General features: G+C 42.3%; 1 protein-coding gene across 5 annotated transcripts in view; it reads right to left on the bottom strand.

The window, feature by feature from the left end:
* PLEKHA5 (pleckstrin homology domain containing A5) overlaps nucleotides 1–21,600 on the bottom strand; it is a 252,442-nt gene that overhangs the window by 163,768 nt on the left and 67,074 nt on the right. The gene's annotated exons all lie outside the window — the stretch shown is intronic.

Below are 21,600 nucleotides of genomic sequence, written 5' to 3'. Positions count from 1 at the left end.
GGTCAGCATCTGTATTCAAACTACAGCAGATAAGATTTTCTCACCTACAGATTATACATTACATAACAGACTACATGCTTATATAAAACAGGCCTCACCCAAATGTTGATAGAACTTTAAATAGGACTTAAAAAAATTTTTCCCCACATTTTCAAGAACAATTTTTACCAAAATGCCACACAACTATACACACAGAAATCACCCAAATAGTTCATGTATGTATGTTTATGTCACCAAATAACTCATTTGCCCGGTTTGCTGAGTAAGTTGCTGCAAAGACCATGCAGTTCTACATGATGGAAATATGGTCAAGAAGCTTATCCCCTGCTCACTGTGACCATTTCAGTCTCCCAGACACAGAAACCTAGCAAGCAGATACAACCCAATCAAACCAACCAGACGATTCTTGAATGCCCACTTCCCATTTTCACCCTGGGCAGACAAGCAAAATTAGAAGTGCCTATACACTTGACATACAGCCACCCTGGGAAAGCAAACCACTGGCAGAGTGGGGCTGGCCTGTCTTGCAATGGGCCCCTGAGCTAAGGTATGATTTCCCTTCCTTCACAGTCCTTTTTGGTTACTCCCACCACTTCCTGATTGTAAACTGCCCTGTCTACCTCCCAACACACAAAGGTCTCATTTTGTGAACAGGAGCCTTGCCTCCCTCCAACCCCCACCCCCAAATTGACGTGGAAGGCCTGGGAAAGTGAGAAGGCAGAGGAAACAGACAGACTCCATGGCAGTAGCTGAGGTAAGGTCCCTCATACATAGTGGGACAAGATTTTTAAAGGTTCAGAGAGGTTATATAAAATAAAACATTAAAGTTGAAAAAAAAAATCATAGGGAACAGTTTATGGAACCACATGTAATTCCAATGTTGTTTTTCTATAGTTGCTCAGTCGTGTCTGACTCTCTACAACTCCATGGACTATTGCCCATCAGGCTCTTCTCTCCATGGGATTTCCCAGGCAAGAATCCTGGAATGGGTTGCCATTTCCTTTTCCAGGAGATCTTCCCAGACCAAGTATCGAACCCACATCTCCTGCACTGACAGGCGGATTCTCTACTAATAAGTCACCAGGGAAACTCCTGTAATTCCAGTACCTTTCTAGGAAATAAAGGTGTTAAGTTCAAAGAAAACTGCCAACACACCAGTTTCTTTGGCATTCTACCAAAGCAACTCATTCTTACTGTCAAGGAAAATTCAGTAGGTACAACTGCAAGGTCTGTGGGTCTACATAAACATTCTATCTTTAATGAAAAAGCACAGGAAGTAAAGGAACACAGAACAAAAGCAAATTATCAAGAAGTGTCAATATGCCTACGTTTCGTGTAATGTTACATCTACTAAGTTTTATGCATTGTACATGTCAGGGTGGGTGAGGACACTGTAGAAAGAGGAAGTTACCTAAAATACTCAAGGAAAGCTCTCTGTGATTGCTGAATGAGAAAAAATTCTTCACTGAAAACTAGCAAACAAACAAAAATCAATATATGAGACAGGGTACAACGCAATACAGAGTGGAGATAAAAAACGAGGACTGTCTTTCTCTCCAGCAGAGATTAGAGACAATGAGGCAAGAGAACCAATAACTAAGATCAGATCACCATGGCAGAAGAGAGGTGCCTTCATGTTCTGGAGTGTCTGGAGCGCAGACAGAAAGAATTCTGAGAAGGGAAATTTAGAACAGGTTTTGCAAGGGGGTGAACTTCTTAGATAAATACCAAGGCTCTGGATCAGAAAGGAGAGGGAAGAAGAGGGAACAGCCAGCTCGGGGACGGGGAAGGACAGCAGCGTGTGTGTGTGGTCGCTTCAGTTGTGTCCGACTCTTTGAGACCCCGTGGACTGTAGCCCGCCAGGCTCCTCTGTCCATGGGATTCTCCAGGCAAGAATACTGGAGTGGGTTGCCATTCACTCCTCCAGGCGATCTCCCCAACCTGGGGATCGAACCCATGTCTGTTATGTCCACCTGCATTGGCAGGTGGGTTATTTACCCTGGGAACTGGTATGGGGATCAGAAAGGGTCAACATTTGATGAGAGAAGAGGAAAAAGAAGTAATTATTCTGGGATGGTATTAACACTTGGCAACTTAATAATGGCAAGGAGCATTCTATACAGTCCATGGAATTCTCCAGGCCAGAATACAGGAGTGGGTAGCCTTTCCCTTCTCCAGGGGATCTTCCCAACCCAGGAATCGAACCCTGGTCTCCTGAATTGCAGGCGGATTCTTTACCAACTGAGCTGTCAGGGAAGCCGAAAGGAGCATTCGACACCCTGCATAATGGAAGCACTGGGGTCATGTAATGTGTTAAAAAGCAGAATGAAGCAGTCAACTTTGGAAAGACAGGCAGATACAAAAAAGGGGGGGAGGGGGTGAAAAAGGCATTTTTTTCCCAGCACATGTATATACCTTTTCAAATGTACTTTTTTAATTCTGCCATATCACTGAATAGCTTCTTCAATCTGAATTTCCTCACTCCTGCACATTCAACCTCAGCATTCTGATTTAAATCTGAGGTCCTCTTGTAATTACCTGTATCCTTTGATTTTCACCTAGCAGTCCTGTAATTTTTTCTTCCTTTAAATCTGTCTCATCACTCAGTTTTTAATTGACTTATTACCCTTTCTCTCCCTACAAAACATGATAAAAAGTTTCCCAAATGCTACCCTAAAAAGAATGGATGAATCTGTAAAAGTTCAACAAAAGATAGAACCTATTTCCATGACGAGTGAGGAATAACCTCTGAAGACTGTACACAGTCAGGGTGTATTTCACCGCATGTACACATGTGAGGTTGGATGGACCTGTGTAGTAAACACACCTGGCATTCATTCCTAACCACAGGGAGGGAAGGACAGGAGGGACAATGGAGATCAACACACGAGCCCTTTATTGCAATTTGTCTCCCTTTTTTTTAAACCAGAGGGTCATATCAGAATCATTTCAGGAGCTAAAAACACACTCAAACACATGCACCCAGGGTCCAGAAATTTTTCATTCTTAACATATTTAGTACTGGGGGCGGGGCAGACATGAAGATGATGCTCCCTACATGATTTTGAGGTTCCCCTGGCTAACAGCCACTGTCTGAAGTACCCAGGAGTTTACAGGGTGCTAAATGTTAGTCACTCTGTCATGTCTGACTCTTTGTGATCCTATGGACTGTAGTCTGCCAGGCTCCTCTGTCCGTGGAATTCTCCGGGCAAGAATACTGAAGTGGGTAACCATTCCCTTCTCCAGGGGATCTTCCCAACCCAGGGATCGAATTAGGTGAGAATTAGAGAGAGATTCAAGGATTCTCTTGATTCAAGATTCAAGATACAAGGAGTACAATAAGGGAAGGAATGGAAAGAAAATAGTAAGTTTGAAAAAAGTTAAGGAAAGGATCTACAGGATAGGGTGTACGAATGGATGGAGGGGGTCAAATAGATAAAAAACTAGATAGAGCACAACTACAAGGATTCTGGGGAAAGTGGGTATGGTGTGGTAACTGACTAAGCCAGAGAAGAAGATGCAAAAGACAGGTGGAAGGATTGCCTCTCAGGGGAGGGTGAACCCAGCAGGAGAGAGGACAGGAAGGAGAGTTAGTTCAGTGTGAAACACGGGGAAGTGAGTGTCCTGACAGCTACCTGGTATATCTACTATTGGCTGATAGAAATACACGTCTGGGGTTCAAAACAGAGATCAAGGTCAAAGACACAAATCTACAGAAGAAGAAGAAGAAGAAGAAGAAGAAGGGAAACTGGATAAAGAACCTGAGAAGGGAGATGAGAATGGGAGAACCACTCATGGAGGAAATAATGAGGCGGGGTAATAAGGGGGCATGGGCTTCCCTAGAGACTCAGACAAAGAAGAATCTGCCTGCAATACAGGATATCTGGGTTCGATCCCCGGGTCAGGAAGATACCCTGAAGAGGGAAATGGCAACCCACTCCAGTATTCTTGCCTGGAGAATCCCATGGACAAAGGAGCCTGGCAGGCTACAGTCCATGGGATCACAGAGAGTCGGACACGACTGAGCATCTAACACTTTCACTTTTTTTCAATATGGAGGGATCCAAGGAAGGGAACTTCAAGAAGGTGGCCAGACTGTCAAGGACAGAAGAGTCTGTAGAGTCATGACTAGGAAAGGTCAACAGATTTATCATAGAACATCACCACAAACCCCATGAACACTGTTTTAATAGTACTGTAGGATTCAAAGTCAGCTTAGGAAAGGCTCAGGTGGGCCTAAGTCCTGAAGAGACTTAATAACAAGTTTTTATTAAGGGCTTACTTTTTGCCAGACAAGGCACTACAAACTTTACAAGGGCTGTATCATTTGCCCTTGCAATGACCTTACTCTAAAATCTCAAATAGAGATGAAAAAATGAAGGCAAAGAGGTTTGTTAATTGTCTTTCCCAGGCCCACACAGCTGGAAAGTGGTACTGCTGTGCTATGATCCCTCGTTGGGTGTGTCCACCAGAACTTTGTTCTACTAACTCAACTGTTAGGATGCTTGAAAAAAAAATTTTTTTTTTTTTTAAAAAGGCAACAAATAACACCTACAGGATGTTAAAAACATAGTTTCATGTAACATTCACAACATCCCAATGCAACAGATCTGATTATAATTCTACAGATCTATATTCTACAGATCTGGAGACTGAGGCTCAAAAGACTTAGCCAATGTCACAGATAAACAGTACTAGAATTTAGATCCGGATTTTGGACCCCCAAACCCACAGTCTGAATGAGTTCTAAAGAGCAGTAAGCTTATGAAGGAGGTAGAATTATTTAAAAAAAGAATTTTCAGTAGCTGAGGCAATGTGGAAAGACCTGGCAGAAGAGAGGAGAGTAACTGTGAAGATAAGAACTGATAGCAAAGGGAGAAGCAAGGACCATGAGGCGAGGAGGACTGAATCAGGTTCTGTTCAGTTTTACTTAAGTTAGATTTACATTCATAAATGTCATATCGGGTAAGTGCACAATTCAATGACTTTTAATAAGTTTATAAGCCACGCAACTATTACCACATCCACTTTCTTTTATTTTACAAAAAAAATTTATTTATTTATTTGGCCATACCACAAACTATGTGGGGTCTTACTTCCCCAACCTGGGATTGAACTCTTGGCCTTGTGGTGGGAGCACAGAGTTTTAACCACTGGGTTGCCAAGAAAGTTCCTGCATCCACTTTTAGAATATTTCCATCACCTCTAAAAATTTCCTCATGCCTCATTTGCAGTAAGGCCCCAGCTCCATCCCCAGCCCCAAGCAACACCTCAAGTTAGAAACAGCCATGGGCACCAGTCACCACTTCCTTCTTTGGGACAAACTGATAACAAAACACAAACAGTCTATACATCATGTTGGTAAAAGATTCCTATTTATGTTTTACTGCATTCCTATTCAGAGATCATCAGAGGGGGAAAAAAAAAAGCAGAAGCACTGTGATTTTTTAAAATATGCAATCCTGGTAACTAATACAATCAGGATTTTTTCCAAATAGATAGCAAGAAAGTGAGACCAGGCAATATACAATGAGGAAAAAAAAAAGTAACAGAAAGAATCTCTACAAAATCTGGGCCATTTATCTCCAAAAGCCTTTGGTAAAAGAATACCTTCTGTACAATAATTTCTTACTGTCTGACAAAAGAATTGTAAATTTTAAAGCATGTTTTCATAAAATAAACTTAAATATCCCAGTGACTTTTACTGCTTTGATAAACCCTTAGCATCTACTTAGCATGTGGCAAGATAATGAATAGACCTAATTATACATTATTTTGGCATTCAAGCTGTCTCCTGCTATAGACAGTGCTTAAGACTATAAGGAAGTCTCTTGTGCTTTACTAGAAAAACAAAAGCAAGCGCAAAATTTTGCTTCTAAATAAAGATGTAAGAGAAAAACATTTTTTAAAATATTGTATTTTGTTAAAAAAAAAAAGGAGAAAATGAGGGTGGGGCAGAACTGTTTCCTGCTTTCTACTAAGAGATAGAAGAGTAAGTATTTTTTAGTAACTCCTGCCCAAAATCAGAAAAGTCTATTTCTTTCCATACTGCCTAAAGACTCATAGTCAATTAGTTATAACATTACCTTAACTACCACAGAAATGTATAACTTCAAAATAAACCAATTTGTTCCCTTTGTTCATTCATTCACTCTGCAAATATTCACTTATTTAGGCGGCGCTGGGTCTCGTTGCAATGCATGGGTTCTCTAGTTCTGATGCACGGGCTTAGTTGCTTTGTCGCATGTGGGATCTTAGTTCCCTGACCAGGGATGGAACCCACGTCCCCTGCATTAGAAGATAGATTCTTAACCACAGCACCATAAGGGAAATCCCCCCATATTTATTTTTAATTATATTTTTATTTGATAGATTTGACTTATTTGTAAATTTACACTGCACGGCATGTTATTTTGATACAGGCACACATTGTACCATGATTTCCACTGAGGCAATACTTATCAACTCACACCATTACAGTGCAATATTATTGTCTAGATTCATTATACTCACAAATATCTATGGAGCATCAACTCTGCAGACGCTGTGCTACATAGCAGGGACAAGCAGTAAACAGGCCTGTGCTCTCAGAGAACTTACATTCCCATGGGAAAGAAACTCAATGTGTAAAGAACGTACCGTATTCCCTCACGATCCAGAGAACTGGTTCCTGAATTCCCCATGGACACCAAAATCTGTGGATGTTCAAGTACCTTATATAAAATGGTGCTTTAAATCATCTCTAGATTATTTATACTGCTTAATATAAAGTTATGGTTGTTCAGCCACTAAGCAGTGTCTGACTCTCTGCGACCCCATGGACTGCAGCATGCCAGGCTTCCCTGCCCTTCGCTATCTCCTAGAGTTTTCTCAAACTCATATCCATTGAGTCAGTGATGCCATCCAACCATCTCATCCTTTGTCGACCCCTTCTCCTGCCTTCAATTATTCCCAGCAACAGGGTCCTTTCCAATGAGTCAGCTCTTTGCATCAGGAGGCCAAAGTGTTGGAGCTTCAACTTCAGGAACAGTCCTTCCAATGAATATTCAGGGTTGATTTCCTTTAGGATTGACTGGTTTGATCTCCTTGTAAATGCTATGTAAATAGCTGCTGGTGCAAGACAAATTTAAGAGTTGTGTGTTTTGGAACTTTCTGGGATTTTTTCCCTGAATATTTTCGATCCATGGTTGGTTGAATCTGAGGACGCAAAATTGTGGATATGGAGGGCTGACTACAAGAGAGTGGGAGAGGGTTATGCCATGAACTAAGATAAGTGACTGAGTGAAGGATGGCTGGTCAAGCAAAGTCTCGAGGAGGTGACATTCAAGCACTGGCTTAAATAATGGCAGAAAAGAGGGGAAGGAAATTCAGAGAGAGTGGACAGTGTGAATGTTCCAAGGCCCAACATAGCTAAAGAGAAGAAAGAAGGCCCCAGGGACTAAAGTGTGATAAGTGAGGGGGAAAGCTGAGAGATGAGGCGTGAGCTGTCACAGATCCACTGGTGCTGGACTTATGAGCCCGAGAAGGGACTCTGGATTTTAGTCTATGTGCTATGGAAAGTCACTCCAAGCCTGTGATGTGAGGTGATCTGTGTACATTTTAAGAAGACACCTTTGGCTACAGCGTGGAAAATGGGTGGTAAAGGGTCAAGAGAAGGAGCGGGAACAGCTGAGAGGCCACTGGAATTGTGGGGGTGAGAGGTGATGGCCAGACAGCTGGGGGGTGGGAAATACTGGGGTGCTATCTGGGATGGGGAAGTGCCAACAGAGCTTACTGACAGAGCGGAGGTTGGGGGTCAGGGGGGAAGTGAAGGAAAGACAGAAATGCAGGAGAGTGCAGCACTGGCATTTTTTCCCTGATTGTGTCTGTTAGATGATACGTCCTGGGGTCAGTGGATGGAGAGGTGAGCAAAGGTCTGGCTGGAGATGAGGGTTTATGAGTGACCGGCGCATGGTGTGCAGAGGGCCCTGGAAGTGAATGAAGTGACACGGGACAGATGCCATGCCTTCGTGAATCCACAACGCCTACTGCAGACGCCTGAGATACTGGTGAAAAGGCCACAACCTTACCCTCGCGGAGCTCATACTCTAAAGAAGGCAAACACAACCTAAAGAACAAGTACACTGTGTGGTATGACAGGGCCTTTCCAGGTGCCTCAGCGGTAAAGAATCGGCCTGCCAAGCAGGAGAACTGGGTTAGATCCCCGGGTCAGGAAGATTCCCTGGAGGAGGACATGGCAACCCACTCCAGTATTTTTGCCTGGACAATCCCGTGGACATAGGAGCCTGGCGGGCTACAGTCCATGGGGTCGCAAAGAGGCACAACTGAGGCAATTTAGCAGACACACGTGGTATGATAGAAGTGTAAGTGCTATGAAAAAAGAAAAAGTAGAGGAACTGGGAGTGTGGCTAGCATGATGGAGCTAAATGGGGGTCAAAGTGAGCCTCATGTAAAACATGAGGCGTGCATGAAGGGCCAGGCAGACAGAGCGGGCAGCACTAAGGCGCCTAAGACCTAAAATAAGGATCACTGGCATATCTGAAGGATGGCAGGGCGACCAGGGCGACTGCAGCAGAAGGAGCCAGCAAGGAGTGTCCAGAAAGGCAGCCTGAAACCCAGACGCACGTGACCTCACAGAAGCCAGGGGGGGGGAAAGGGTGTCACGGGCCGACTACCCCGAATGCTGCCAAGGGGATGAGTAAGATGAGAAAGAAGAGATTCTTAACGCTGGAAGTGCAGTGCGGAACCAGCAGAGAAGGGAGCTGTCTCTACGGAAGGGCAGGGCAGGAGGTCTAGGTGGCAGGGGGCATATTTACTTCTAATAGTAGTAAAACAGGTCCTGGGGACCTAACCAAGGATTTAAACATTTTAATAATGTCAACATCATCAATCAACTTTGGACTACAAAAAGCTCATTTTGCGTATTTTCTCATTCTATTATAAACCACTCAAAAATCACCATCCTATTTCTCAAAAAATAAAAATGAAAAAACAAAACAAACAAACAGAGAAAAAAGCAGCTAAAAATTCAGAGAAAAAAGCCAGAGAAAAGCCAGAGAAGCAGCTTCAGTAGCAACATAGTACCAATGGACTAAGAATCATCCCAGGTATTGTGGATGTATCAAGGATCGTATTCGTACAGAATACTTGCAGATAGGTCTTACCATCCACATCCTGTATAAGGGGAAAAAATGAAACACACAGAGATTGCCCACAGTTTAACTGCCAGGAAATTGAGGGAAAGTGTTAGAAGGAATCCATGTTTTCTCTCCTCTGCCCTCCTGCTGTCCCTCTTCTATTGGAAAAAGTCAAAGTGTCAGTTGCTCAGTCGTGTCCACCTGTTTGTGACCCCATCGACTATAGCCCACCAGGCTCCTCTATCCATGGGATTCTCCAGGCAAGAATACTGGAGTGGGTTGCCATGCCCTTCTACTTATATGTACCTAAAACAACAGGCAAACAGGGTAGGTTTTCTTCCTGCTTTGTAAGACCTACTTGCTAGTTACATATTTTAAAAGTTTTCACTTTACTTTTTCTCCTTCTTCCCTCCTATTCATCCATCCATCCACCCCTCTCTTCTTTCATTTAAAAATATGTACCAGTGTCTACTATATACAATAAGACACTCTGTATACAAAGTCCTAGTGCATTTTAGAAAAGTTTGTTTTCTAAAATAAAATATCTTCCAAAATAAGCATCACTTCTATAGAAAAAATATAATTAACCAGTATATCAACAATGATGATAAACTGTGTTCTTCATTACTAACTCACTAAAATGACACTGGGAATTAGGTTAGTTATTTTAATGTTCTTTCGGAAAAATTTTACATCTTGTTTGTGACTCAAACACTACATACATTTAACAACACATATGATTTTACAGTCTAATGACCTCTGACAAACTCTCAAATCACCTGTCTGTGGTATTTTAAAACATGTGCTTGAAATAGCAGATCTCTAAAAAAATTTAAATCAGAATTGACATATAAAATGTAATCTGTTGATAAATGAGCAAAGACAGAGACTTTTCAAGGAGTTTAAGAAGGGGTTGACAAGGTCCCATGACACAGAAACAAAATTCTGGTTTCAGGAAATTAGACTCAAGGTCATGGAAAAGATGTGACTGTTGTTTTCGAAAAATCATCTAGACGCATAGATACACTTGAGTCATCTCAATCAGTATAGGTAAGGCAAACACCAGATGTTCATTAGGCAAAGTTACATAAACAGCAACAAAGACAGAAAACAAGATGCCAAGAGCCAAGAGGATACCCAACAGGAATGGCTGCTAAGTTAAAGTGTTAGTTTCTAAAACTGTGGAACAGGTCATGCGCCTGTTAAAAAGAACAGGGCACGGGACTTCCCCGGTGGTCCAACGGCTAAGACTGTGCTTCCCAATCCAGGAGACCCGGGTTTAATCCCTGACTGGGAACTAGATCCCACATACCACAACTAAGACCCTGAGCAGCAAAATAAATAAAAGTTCTAAAAAGAAACAAAAACCAAAAACCTAAAAAGAACTGGGCAAAACAGTGTGCCCCGTCCTGGCAGGTGTCCGGTACACGTATCGATCCATCATTCCAGAAGCAGGTGATGAGCACAGTGAATGTTGGCAGCCCGGGTGATGTGACTTTCATGGTTTACCCTGTTTCCCATGGCATCTATCACTTAAACAATTACAAAGAAAAAAGGAAACCAGAAATGGAAGAAGAGATGGGAAGAAGGGAAATGGAAAGGAGAACACGAGGAGCCAGAACAAGGTGACAGGTACGTGGCTGAGCAGTGTGGGATGGAGAGGTCCAGAGACGCCCCTAGATGCAAGCCCTACTCTTGCTACTCAATGTGGGCAAGTTAACCAAGCTTCAGTTTACTCGTGTGCTGAGTGAGGGTTAATGCTGCTGCTTCTCCTATGGAGTTATTGTGAACATTAAAGGAGCTAATTTTTACAATGTGCCTGGCAAAGTGCCTGGCTAAGTGTTTGCTGTTGTTTAGTTGCTTAGTCATGTCCAACTCTTTTGTGACCCCATGGACTGTAGCCCACCAGGCTCCTCTGTCCATGGGATTTCCCAGGCAAGGAGTGGGTTTCCATTTCCTACTCCAGGGGATCTTCCCAACCCAGGGATCAAACTCCAGCCTCCTGCATTGGCAGGCGGATTCTTTACCACTGGCCAAGTGTAAGTTCCTAATAAACTCAGTTCAATTCAGTCACCCAGTCATGTCTGACTTTTTGCGACCCCATGGACTGCAGCACGCCAGGCTTCCCTGTCCTTCACCAACTCCCAGAGCTTGCTCAGACTCATGTCCATCTAGTCGGTGATGCCATCCAACCATCTCATCCTCTGTCATCCCCTTCTCCTCCAGCCTTCAATCTTTCCCAGCATCAGGGGCTTTTCCAATGAGTCAGTCTTTCACATCAGGTGACCAAAGTACTGGAGTTTCAGCTTGAGCATCAGTCCTTCTAATGAATATTCAGGACTGATTTCTTTGAGGGTGGACTGGGTGGATCTCCTTGCTGTCCAAGGGACTTTCCCAGAGTCTTCTCCAACACCACAGTTCAAAAGCATCAATTCTTCGGTGCTCAGCTTTCTTCACAGTCCAACTCTCACATCCATACATGACTACTGGAAAAACCATAGCTTTGACTAGATGGACCTTTGTTGGCAAAGTAATGTCTCTGCTTTTTAATATGCTGTCTAGGTTGGTCACAGCTTTTCTTCCAAGGAGCAAGCGTCTTTAATTTAATAGCTGCAGTTATCATCTGCAGTGATTTTGGAACCCCAAAAATAAAGTCTCTCACTAATAAACTAATAAAGTCTCTCCTAATAAACTGGTAGTTATTAATTTCAAGAATACTAAAATAACTTCACCTCTATGTCTTTTCTTCTTTATGTCATAATCTTAAAATGCTGTATTTGGTATAAATTATTTTCACTAGTTTAGAAAAGTAAACATTTTAATAATGACCATAAAGACAATCCAGTAGGAGAAGGAAGGCATGTGGCTGGTACTATCAGAAATACATCACATCTGGCGTTTCCTATTCTCCCTGCAGGTGAATACCTAGCATCTTGTCCTCAGTCATCTGACCCTGACCCCTCAACTTTGTGCTTCTTTCCCAGAAATTTCATTTTTCAATTTGTCTGCAGCATATGGTCTAAGATTAGTAAGTACCCGTATCTCATCAAGTCATCCTGCAGTAGATGGGTATTACTCGAGGACATACTGGTTGTTTTTTTGTTTTTTGTTTTTTTTTTTTGAGGGGAAAGGCATATTCTTAAGACTATATTTTCATTTTAAGAAAGGAAAAAGAAAGAAAAACTTCACCATAAACCAGAATAGATTTCAAAGTAAATAAAACAGTCTGCATTTTCCAATTCAGAGTAAGAAATTGATCGCAAATTTTAAATTGCTTTTTCACAATAACATAATCCAGTCAACATAATGTTTGCATTTATCTTCCCCCAGAAGCCCCATGTGAAGCTCATGGATTATCTTAATAAACAAAGTCTTTGCCTAATGAAACATTTTTCTTGTGAATCTTCCTATATTCAGTCCCTCTTCTAATTATTAAGACTTTTCTTCTAAAAAAGAATAGAAACACTTAACACTGTACCTTCATTCATGTTTAGAAGCTGACTTACATACTACGGTCCTTGGATTTATGCATCTAATCAACACTACAAAATCTAATCTTGCATTTAAAAGTCTAAAATCTAGAGCAGAGGTCAACAAATTTATTCTGCAAAGGTTAGCAGACAGTTTAGGCTTTGTGGACCACGCAAACTAGGTTACAATCTCTGTTGTTGTAGTGGAAAAGCAGTCATCAACAATATGTAAACAAATGGACATGACTGTGTGCCAATAAAACTTTACAAGAACAGCAGCAGGCTGGATTTGGTCCTAAGGCCACTGTTGCTATCTCCTCATTTAGAGCAGCAATTGAGTAAAATGTGCATGACCATCTTCTCATAGTATCTAGTCCTTTAAAGTTTAGTGACTCATGTCTCTGACCATCAACTGATGGGTCATTTTACTTACTTAATGATTAGGATTACTGACTTCACTAAATTATTTTCTATCCTTATTGATTCCATCTATATTCTTCCCAATATTTAACTAATTTTTCATAATTCTGCATTTTAAATACAACTTGTCTAATGATTCAGTATTTCCTCACGAATCACATTTTCTAAAATTTATCATTTTTATTCCTTTGGAATCTCACCAAGTTACCTGTGAAATGCAGAAATGTCAGCACTTCTCCGCAAATGAAAGGTCTTACAAAATTCAAAAATAAAAGCAGCATTTACATGTTTCCAATAGCAACCCACTCCAGTACCCTTGCCTGGAAAATCCCATGGACATGGAGCCTGGTAGGCTAAAGTCCATGGGGTCTCAAAGAGATGGACACAACTGAGTGACTTCACTTTCTTTCTTTTCCTATTAAAAAAAAAAAAACACCAAGGCAATGATTAACAAAGACAACCTTTTAAGGAATGACAGCCAGCCTCTAAGACAGCCAAGGATCCTCACCTCCTGGTACTCACACCTTTATCACCCCCTTCGGCGTCTGTCCTGGGTTCTAGGATGGCTTGCTTTGGACAAGACTAGCTGCCCATCGCGAGAGCCACATCGTGAAGCCACAGGGGATCCTCCGCATTTGATTAGGTTACAACTGAGCTTATTTTGTAGAACTCTTCTGGTTAGTGGAAGCTGCAGTTGATAAACAAGCATCTCCCGTCTTGCAACCGGATGGATTTAGACGGTGAGACTGCTATCAGTAACAAGCAATGTGGCTGCAGGGCAGTGACCACTACCGGCCGCGCTTGTTAACAGTACCTTGATACCTGCTGTGTGGACAGCTGTGCGCCAGACGATCAAGGTGGCTGGGTCTCCAGTCACACTGGCACACGACCCACAACAACAGTTAAACTGAAAAAACAACCCTTCCTTCACCTCTGCTCTTGTCTGTGTGAATCTCAGCATTTCCCAGGGCAGTATTTTTAAACCCTGTCTGACCTACTGGAGGACAATGAAAATGGAGCCGATAGGATGCTTTCTAACAGCACTTTTAAATAAAGAAATGAATTTGTATGTGAACAGTGGGTCATGCAATAGTATGTATTTCTTTTTTTAAAAAGATAACTTCATTTATTTTTGGCTGCACTGGGTCTTCATTGCCTTGAGGGCTTTCTCTAGTTACAGCCAAACGGGGCTACTCCCTAGCTGTGGGCCGAGGGCCTCTCACTGCAGTGGCAGGCTTCTCTTTTGTGGCACACAGGCTGAGTCACTCTGCAGCACATGGGCTCTTTCCAGGTCAGGGATCGAACCTGTGTCTCCTGCGTGTAGGTAGATTCTTTACCACTGAGCTACCAGGGAAGCCCAATATGTATTTCCTGTTGTGGATAATGTTCACAGAAGTTTCACACCAGTGACATAAAACGCCAAACATGTTAACATCCTAGAAGACTAATGAGTTACCATGCTCTGCCGGTTCTCGACATTTCGATCTCCTTTTCTGCCTGCTAGTTGAAAACCTGGGTTTCACTGTGCATTTTGTTTTAACATTGATATTTTTAAATTTCTGTGGAAATCAGCTCTGGCCAGTTGCTTTTTCCTCACCTCTGTTCCTCATCTCTAGGGTTGAGACAGTGAAGTCCCTTCTCCTTGGGGACATCCCTTTGGAAACATGCTCAGTGGTCCTCTCCAAAGAGTAATGCAAGGAAGAAGAGGAAGATCACAGAGGGAACTTGAAATGACCCTGATGTCACCGGGGTTTCTGATTAAATGAATCACCTTCATTTCTCCTTCATGCTAGAAACATTTAGAAATGCTGGGCATTACGCTGATCAATGAATGAATGAATTTTTTTAAGGCATCTATTTCGGTAACTAAAAAATAAATTTATCCAATCAACAGATAGTTCATTAACGTATCTGTACTGCTTCAAGAGAAAGGTGTTATTATCCATAGGGAAGCTTTCCTAGCTTTAAGGCAGTACTTTTACCACTGAAAATATAAACACTAGAGTCAAACATTTCTTAAAACTGTCTAACAGGAGGGAGGATTTCAAGAGTATCCCGAAATGAGACAAAATGAACAAAAAAGCTCAGGGTGATGGTTCTACTGTGCACTGGTGGTTTTCTAATAAAAAGGCACAGTGAAACTTCAGAAAAGCTCTGGAAAAAATGATACTAAGAGTAAGAATGAGCTGATTAGGAATTTCTGAAAAAACATGCTACAAGGGGAAATGGGGAATCAACATGTTGTAACCAGATCTCGAGATTTAATAAGAAAATGGATTGATGTCTTTGGAAAAGCACAGAACAGCAAGTAATCAAATTCCTTGAGAATGAGATCAAGAAAAGAGGGTGGGCACCAAATCACAAAAAAGCTCTAATGAAAGGAAAGTTCTGGCTCTTTCTAAAAGCCCCTTTTCTAAGCAACATTCCCGATTTTTCTCAATTATTCAAATAGCAGTTCTTTTTCATGTCAATACAATTTTAGCACAGTGATGTCATCCTAGTCCCATTGCTGGTCCAGACAAGACTCAAGAATATGTACAACAGTCTGTTTACTGGCCTAACCAGCACAAATATGTTGACATCTGCCAAACTCATTTCTCTGACCCCCTCCTGAGTTCCAGACTTACATACCTGGACTGCCAGCCTGACATCTTCACTTGGCCCCTCACAACCTTCTCAAACTCACCCTTTGCTCCAAACCATCTGTAGATCTCCAACCATCAATACACAGCTTCGCCCCACCCTCCAAAAGTGTGAGCCATTTTTCTCATTTTAAAACATAGAAGTCCTGGGACTTCCCTGGTGGTCCAGCGGCTAAGGCTCAGCGCTCCCAAGACAGGGAGCCCCGGTTCGATCCTGGTCGGGGAACTAGACCCTGCATGCCACAACTAAAGATTCCACATGCAACTAAGCCACGTAAAGCAACTAAGACCCAGAACAGTCAAATAAATAAATTTTTAAATATATATATATATTTAAAACACACACACACACAGAACCTCCAACCAGCTGCGTATGTCACAAAACGAGAAATTATCCCATGTGATCTAACACTGTCATCCACCCTCTAAATTCTCTTTCTAGAGAGTCGTCCTTCTTCTGTCTCAGCTGCACACACGCGCATGTGGCTCAGTCACCCAGTGGTGTCCGATTCTGCGACCCCACGGACTGGAGCCCGCCAGGGTCCTCTGTCCATGGGATTCTCCAGACAAGAGCACTGGAGTGGGCTGCCATTTCCTCCTCCAGGGGATCTTCCCCACCCAGGGATCAAATCCATGTATCTTTTGTCTCCTGCACTGGCAGGCGGGTTCTTTACCAATAGCGCCACCTGGGAAGCCCCTGACTCAGCTGAAATTCCCTTAACTCATCCATCACCTTTGCACCTTTGGACAGAAGCCATCGCTTCTTAGCTATTCCCCTTTTCTCTAAGTCTTGAGTCATTTAACTCTCTACCTGGCAGCCAAGTAATACTCACAATGCCATTCCCCTGTTTAAAACCTTCAATGCTAGGGCCATATGGATCCTGCACCATAAGCCCGGGCCTCGCCCACTCCTCCAGGCATTCCAACAGCCGTCAGACCCAGTGGATCTCTGCAGCCTAGAAGGCTCTTTCCTGGGAAACTAACTCCCCCTACTCATCCACCCAGTCTCAGCTCAAATCATTTCAAATATGCTTATATATGCATGGGTATGAGTTCAACAGCCATCTCTCCTCTATGCTGGCAGCTGCAAAAATTCAGGGACAGCATCTGTTTTGTTCATGACAGTGACCCCTGAAGCCACCAGCGGCCTTGGTATATAACAGAAGCCCAATAAACATCTGTTCAGTGAAAGGACTTTCTTTTAGATTTATCTCTGGAGAAGGAAATGGCTACTACCCACTCCAGTATTCTTGCCTGGGAAATCTCATGGACAGAGGAACCTGGCGGGCCACAGTCCCTGAGGTCGAGAAGAGCCGGACACGACTGAGCAACTAACACCAACATTTTCCAGGATGGATTTTCTAGCTCCAAGTCACCCTTTGGGGAACTGCCTCATTTTGTACTGCTTTGTGTAAAAATAAAGCCTATTGTTTAAGACCAAAATAAATAAATAAATAAATTTATCTCACCGCTGTAATTATGCAATGCCTTTACACATAAATTATAAGTGTAAATACTCGGTCACAAGATAAAATAAGAAATGAATGGGTTAAGCTCATAACAAAGAATATAGTAAAAAAAAAAAAAGAATATAGTCAATGAAGTAAATTCTTAAGAAAACAATCTCAATGCCTAATGTATTATAATCAAACCTCCTGCTGTTGGGGATTACAAATTTATTAGTACATTAACTTCCTAAGTCTTACCTGCAAAATAAGACCTTGAAGATAAACAAGCATTGAAGACTGTTATAGCTATTCCATGGAAATATGTACTCTAGGTTGGCTATTACCAGAAGCATCAATAAAACTGCATAGTTAGAAATACCCTTTCTAATATGATTTGTTTCTAAAATGGTACTGAACCCATGATATGAAAACCAGATCGACAGAATTCTAATATTTTAAACTGTTTACATCCTTCCATATTTTTCTTTCTCATCCATTTATGATGCTGAAAGTAGTCCTGCTGTACTTTCAGAATGAACACAAACCCCCCTGAAAACAGATTTCACTTATGAAAAAAATGTACTAGGATATGATGAGAAACAGAGGAGAAAGATTACTGGGGCGGAAGGTGGCAGGGAGGAAAGGCAACTTTAATTTTCCTTCTAATTTTACTTCAAAGACCTGATGTTCTTAACACCAAAATAAAATTCCGTTCCAGACACTCTACTCTTCGTTCTGCTCACATCCGAGCTTAGCAACCTAGCAATGCGTCAACCTGCATATGCATGAGGTGGCCACAGTCTTCTTATTACCCAACCCCTTGAATTTCTGCCATTTTTCATCACAACTGTGATGAGACTGGCGGTGTTCTGACAGGATACAGACCCAAATGGTGCCGACTGCTCACATTAAAATATGTGAGCAATCTGACAAAGAAGCTTTGAAAAACGAGCAGCCATCGCCAAGCGCTCTCTCGGAGGGGCGATTTCTCAGCACTCCAGAAACAGACCACAGCTTTAAAATCTAAAAATGTTCCAGTCTCACCTTCATAGAAAGGCTTGTTCCCATAAAACTTGTATCTATTATTGTTCTTTCCCTACCTCTCTCCATTTAAAAGCATCCGTTTGGGAGGTTTCCCAGGTGGTGCAGGGGTTAAGAATCTGCTTGTCAATGCAGGAGATGCGGAAGATGCAGGTTTGATTCCTGGGTCAGGAAGGTCCCAGGGAGGAGGAGATGATAACTTACTCCAAAATTCTTGCCTGGGAAATCCCAAGTACAGAGGAGCCTGGCGAGCTACAGTCCGTGGGGTCGCAGAGAGTCCGACACGACTAGGCCACTGCGCATCCACTGCACACCTAATAGACTACAGTCCAGTATAAAAGCTTCAGCTTGGGAGCACTGAGAACTTACTGACATTCTCCCAGGGGAATGAACAATGAAATGACAGTGAAGGTGAGCTGGTCTAATTTTTCAACCTTCTATTTCACTCTAAAATACTTTCATTTGAAGATACCAGTGAATTGGGGCCCATATCTTCACATGCATGCTCACAAGCATGGGGTTAGGACACATGGTGGCCAGCAGTCCACTGACTCTCACCTCCTGAGAGTCAAACCCTACCGCTAAGGCTGGGTCACTGAAGATGCTGAGGTCTCTCTCTTGTTCTCTCTTGAATCACTCACACCGGGCAGGGGGAGCCAAGACCATGACCTGAAGAGCTGTAGCCTCCCACCAACCAGGATCAACTTGGAGGCAGAGACTAGCCTCAGACAAGCCATCAGGTGACTGGCGCCCTGACCAACACCTTCACAGCATTCCCCTAAGAGACCGAGTTGGAACCCCTTCCGCACCCCGGCTAGGTCACTTCCATAATTCCTGACCCACAGAAACTCTGAGATATCAATGGCTTATTGTTTTAAGCTGCTGAGTTTTGAGGTCATTTGTTAGGCGGCAAAAGAGAACTGAGGAAGAGGGGGATCCCCCAGCGGTCCAGTGACTAGGAACCCGCCTTGCACTGCAAGGAACACCAGCTCAATCCCTGCTCCGGGAAGATTCCACACGCGGACAGGCAATTAAGCCCACGTGCCACAACTACTGAGCCTGTGTTCCATAACACGAGAAGCCACAGCTACGAGGAGCCCAAGCATCGCAGCAAAGGGCAGCCCCCGCTCTCTGCAACTAGAGAAAGCCTGCATGCAGCAATGAAGACCCAGCACACCCCAAAGATGAAAAAATAAATACATCTTTGAAAAAGAGAGAGAGCCAAGGTATACAGCATTTCTTTATTTTCCATCCATCATATGTACAATCCATTTGCAGCTCAGTAGGCCTAGAAATGTTAGATGCAGATAGGAAAGTGCTTTGCAACCCAAAACAGAGGCAAAATCAGATCTAGACACATCGAAAGCATGCTTTTTGGAATTCCATCTAAAAGATTTCACCTATGTATGCTGTTACTACTGAACACCAAAATTCTGCTACACCAGATGAGGCACCTTTAAAGTACTGACAAAGATTGTCATACAGAAGATGTTCATCACATAGCTGACAAAACAGTGAACAAATAAACCCAGCAGGGACTGGAATAAATGGATGATGCAAAGGCTGGGAAGAGCCACAGCACAGATCTTTACGATCACCTGTTTGCAATGTTTATTTTAACCACCAGAGGGCAGGAACACCACATTGTTCTTTGACCTACTAGTACCTAACATAATGCCTGAACGGTGTTGCAGGAATAAAATAAAAATTCTACACAAATGGACGGAAAGAGAAGGAAAGATATGCTTGCTATTAAGTGGAAAGGGTTTAAGTCTGACTATAATGCCCCCCAGAGCTTCTTGGAGCGTGAGCTGCACTAGAATACAGGAATTCATATACTAATTAGTGATAATTTGTAACTTATATAATTTAACACTAATTCATAAGAGGGGTTTTTTCCCCCTTCTGTGTCTTGAGGCATACGGGATCTTTTGCAGTGGAAGCCTGGAGTCTTAACCATTGGACAGCCAGGTTGTTAACCAGTCACTCGGTCATGTCCGACTCTTTGCGAAAGGACATTTATGGGGCTTCCAGGAAAGTCTCATAAGTGGTATTTTAGATAGAGAATAAAGTAAAAAAGCACGGAAGCTGAAAACATCAGACCAATTTCAAGGAACACACGACCAAAGCATAGGGCCCACCAGGCTCCTCTGTTCATGGGATTCTCCAGGCAAAACTACTGGAGTGAGCAGCCATTCCCTTCTCCAGGGGATCTTTCCAACCCAGGGATTGAACCCGTGTCTTCCACACTGCAGGCAGACTGTTTACCATTCAAGCCACGAGGGAAGCCCAGGGGAGTGTGGACAGGGAGTCAATTTCAATCTAACCTTTTTCCTCTTACTTCTTTTCTTCTACCTACTAATTAGAAATTAGTCAGTATTATTCTTTTATGAAATGTCTCTTTCCTTAGACAAAAATGAATTTAATATATTAAATTCAGGCACAGTCTCAGCTACCCACAGGTGACTATAATCTAACTTTCTTTTTCTGTGTAACCCAAACAAGCATCAGCGCGTGCCTGGTAGGAGCTCATCCATCACAGATGCAGCTCCCAGAAGTAACTAATTACCCTCCCTGTGACCAGCCTCGCTAACTCAACCCAGAGGCCACGTGTCATAATGCCCTCAGAAATCAGATGATCACAGCAAGTACTTTTCAACTGCCCTATTTCTAACGTTACCTTCCAGTAAGACGTTTTTATGGAATTAAATTTTAAAATATCCATCCTTTTCTACTGAATCAGAAGCTTACTACTAATGACAAAATTAGCAAAACCGTTTTTCTTTTTCTTCAAGTTATTTAACTTAGCAGGAGTCAGGGACGACTTCCTATTTTATTTTATGGAACCTCTGGCAAATTATGTTGGTTTTACGGTTTATGGTCTGATTCCGAGATTTCAGATTTATAGCTGGCAAGAATAGTTATAAGCCTATAGAGACAGGTAACGAATAAAACGGAATCCCAACATTTCAAAATGGATATCCTTGCTGAAAGAAGCTGAAGGAGATAAATGGGTTAACCCTTGATAAATCTCAAAGGCATTAATAAAATTATCCCATCTCTTCAACTACAATAAAAAAAAAATTACATGGATGTCTATAACAAAGATCAAATTGTCTCAAGAATGACCATTATGAATTAGTTAATGATAGCAATACTGCATCTAGATCTGTGGGGCAAATCTTACTGATAATAATTGGACAGAGAAAACCATTTCATTCTGTTCAGTGTGGGCCTCTACCAAACTGCAAACCCCTGAATCATTTACAGGATTTAAAATAATGTTAGAACATAGATTTAGAGGAATGAGAGACTTTTTGAGCCTCAAGTAACAGAAAATCCAATTCTAAATAACATAATAACTTAAAAGAAAGGAATTTAGTGGCTAAAAAAAATTGAAAAGTTGAGGAGCAGATTCAGAGACTCAACTCAAATGATAAAG

Source organism: Cervus canadensis, chromosome 21 (genome assembly GCF_019320065.1).
Source record: "Cervus canadensis isolate Bull #8, Minnesota chromosome 21, ASM1932006v1, whole genome shotgun sequence".
NCBI lineage: Eukaryota > Metazoa > Chordata > Mammalia > Artiodactyla > Cervidae > Cervus > Cervus canadensis.
The sequence above is the reverse complement of the archived record's forward strand: the minus strand, read 5'-3'. Positions and strand labels throughout refer to the sequence as shown.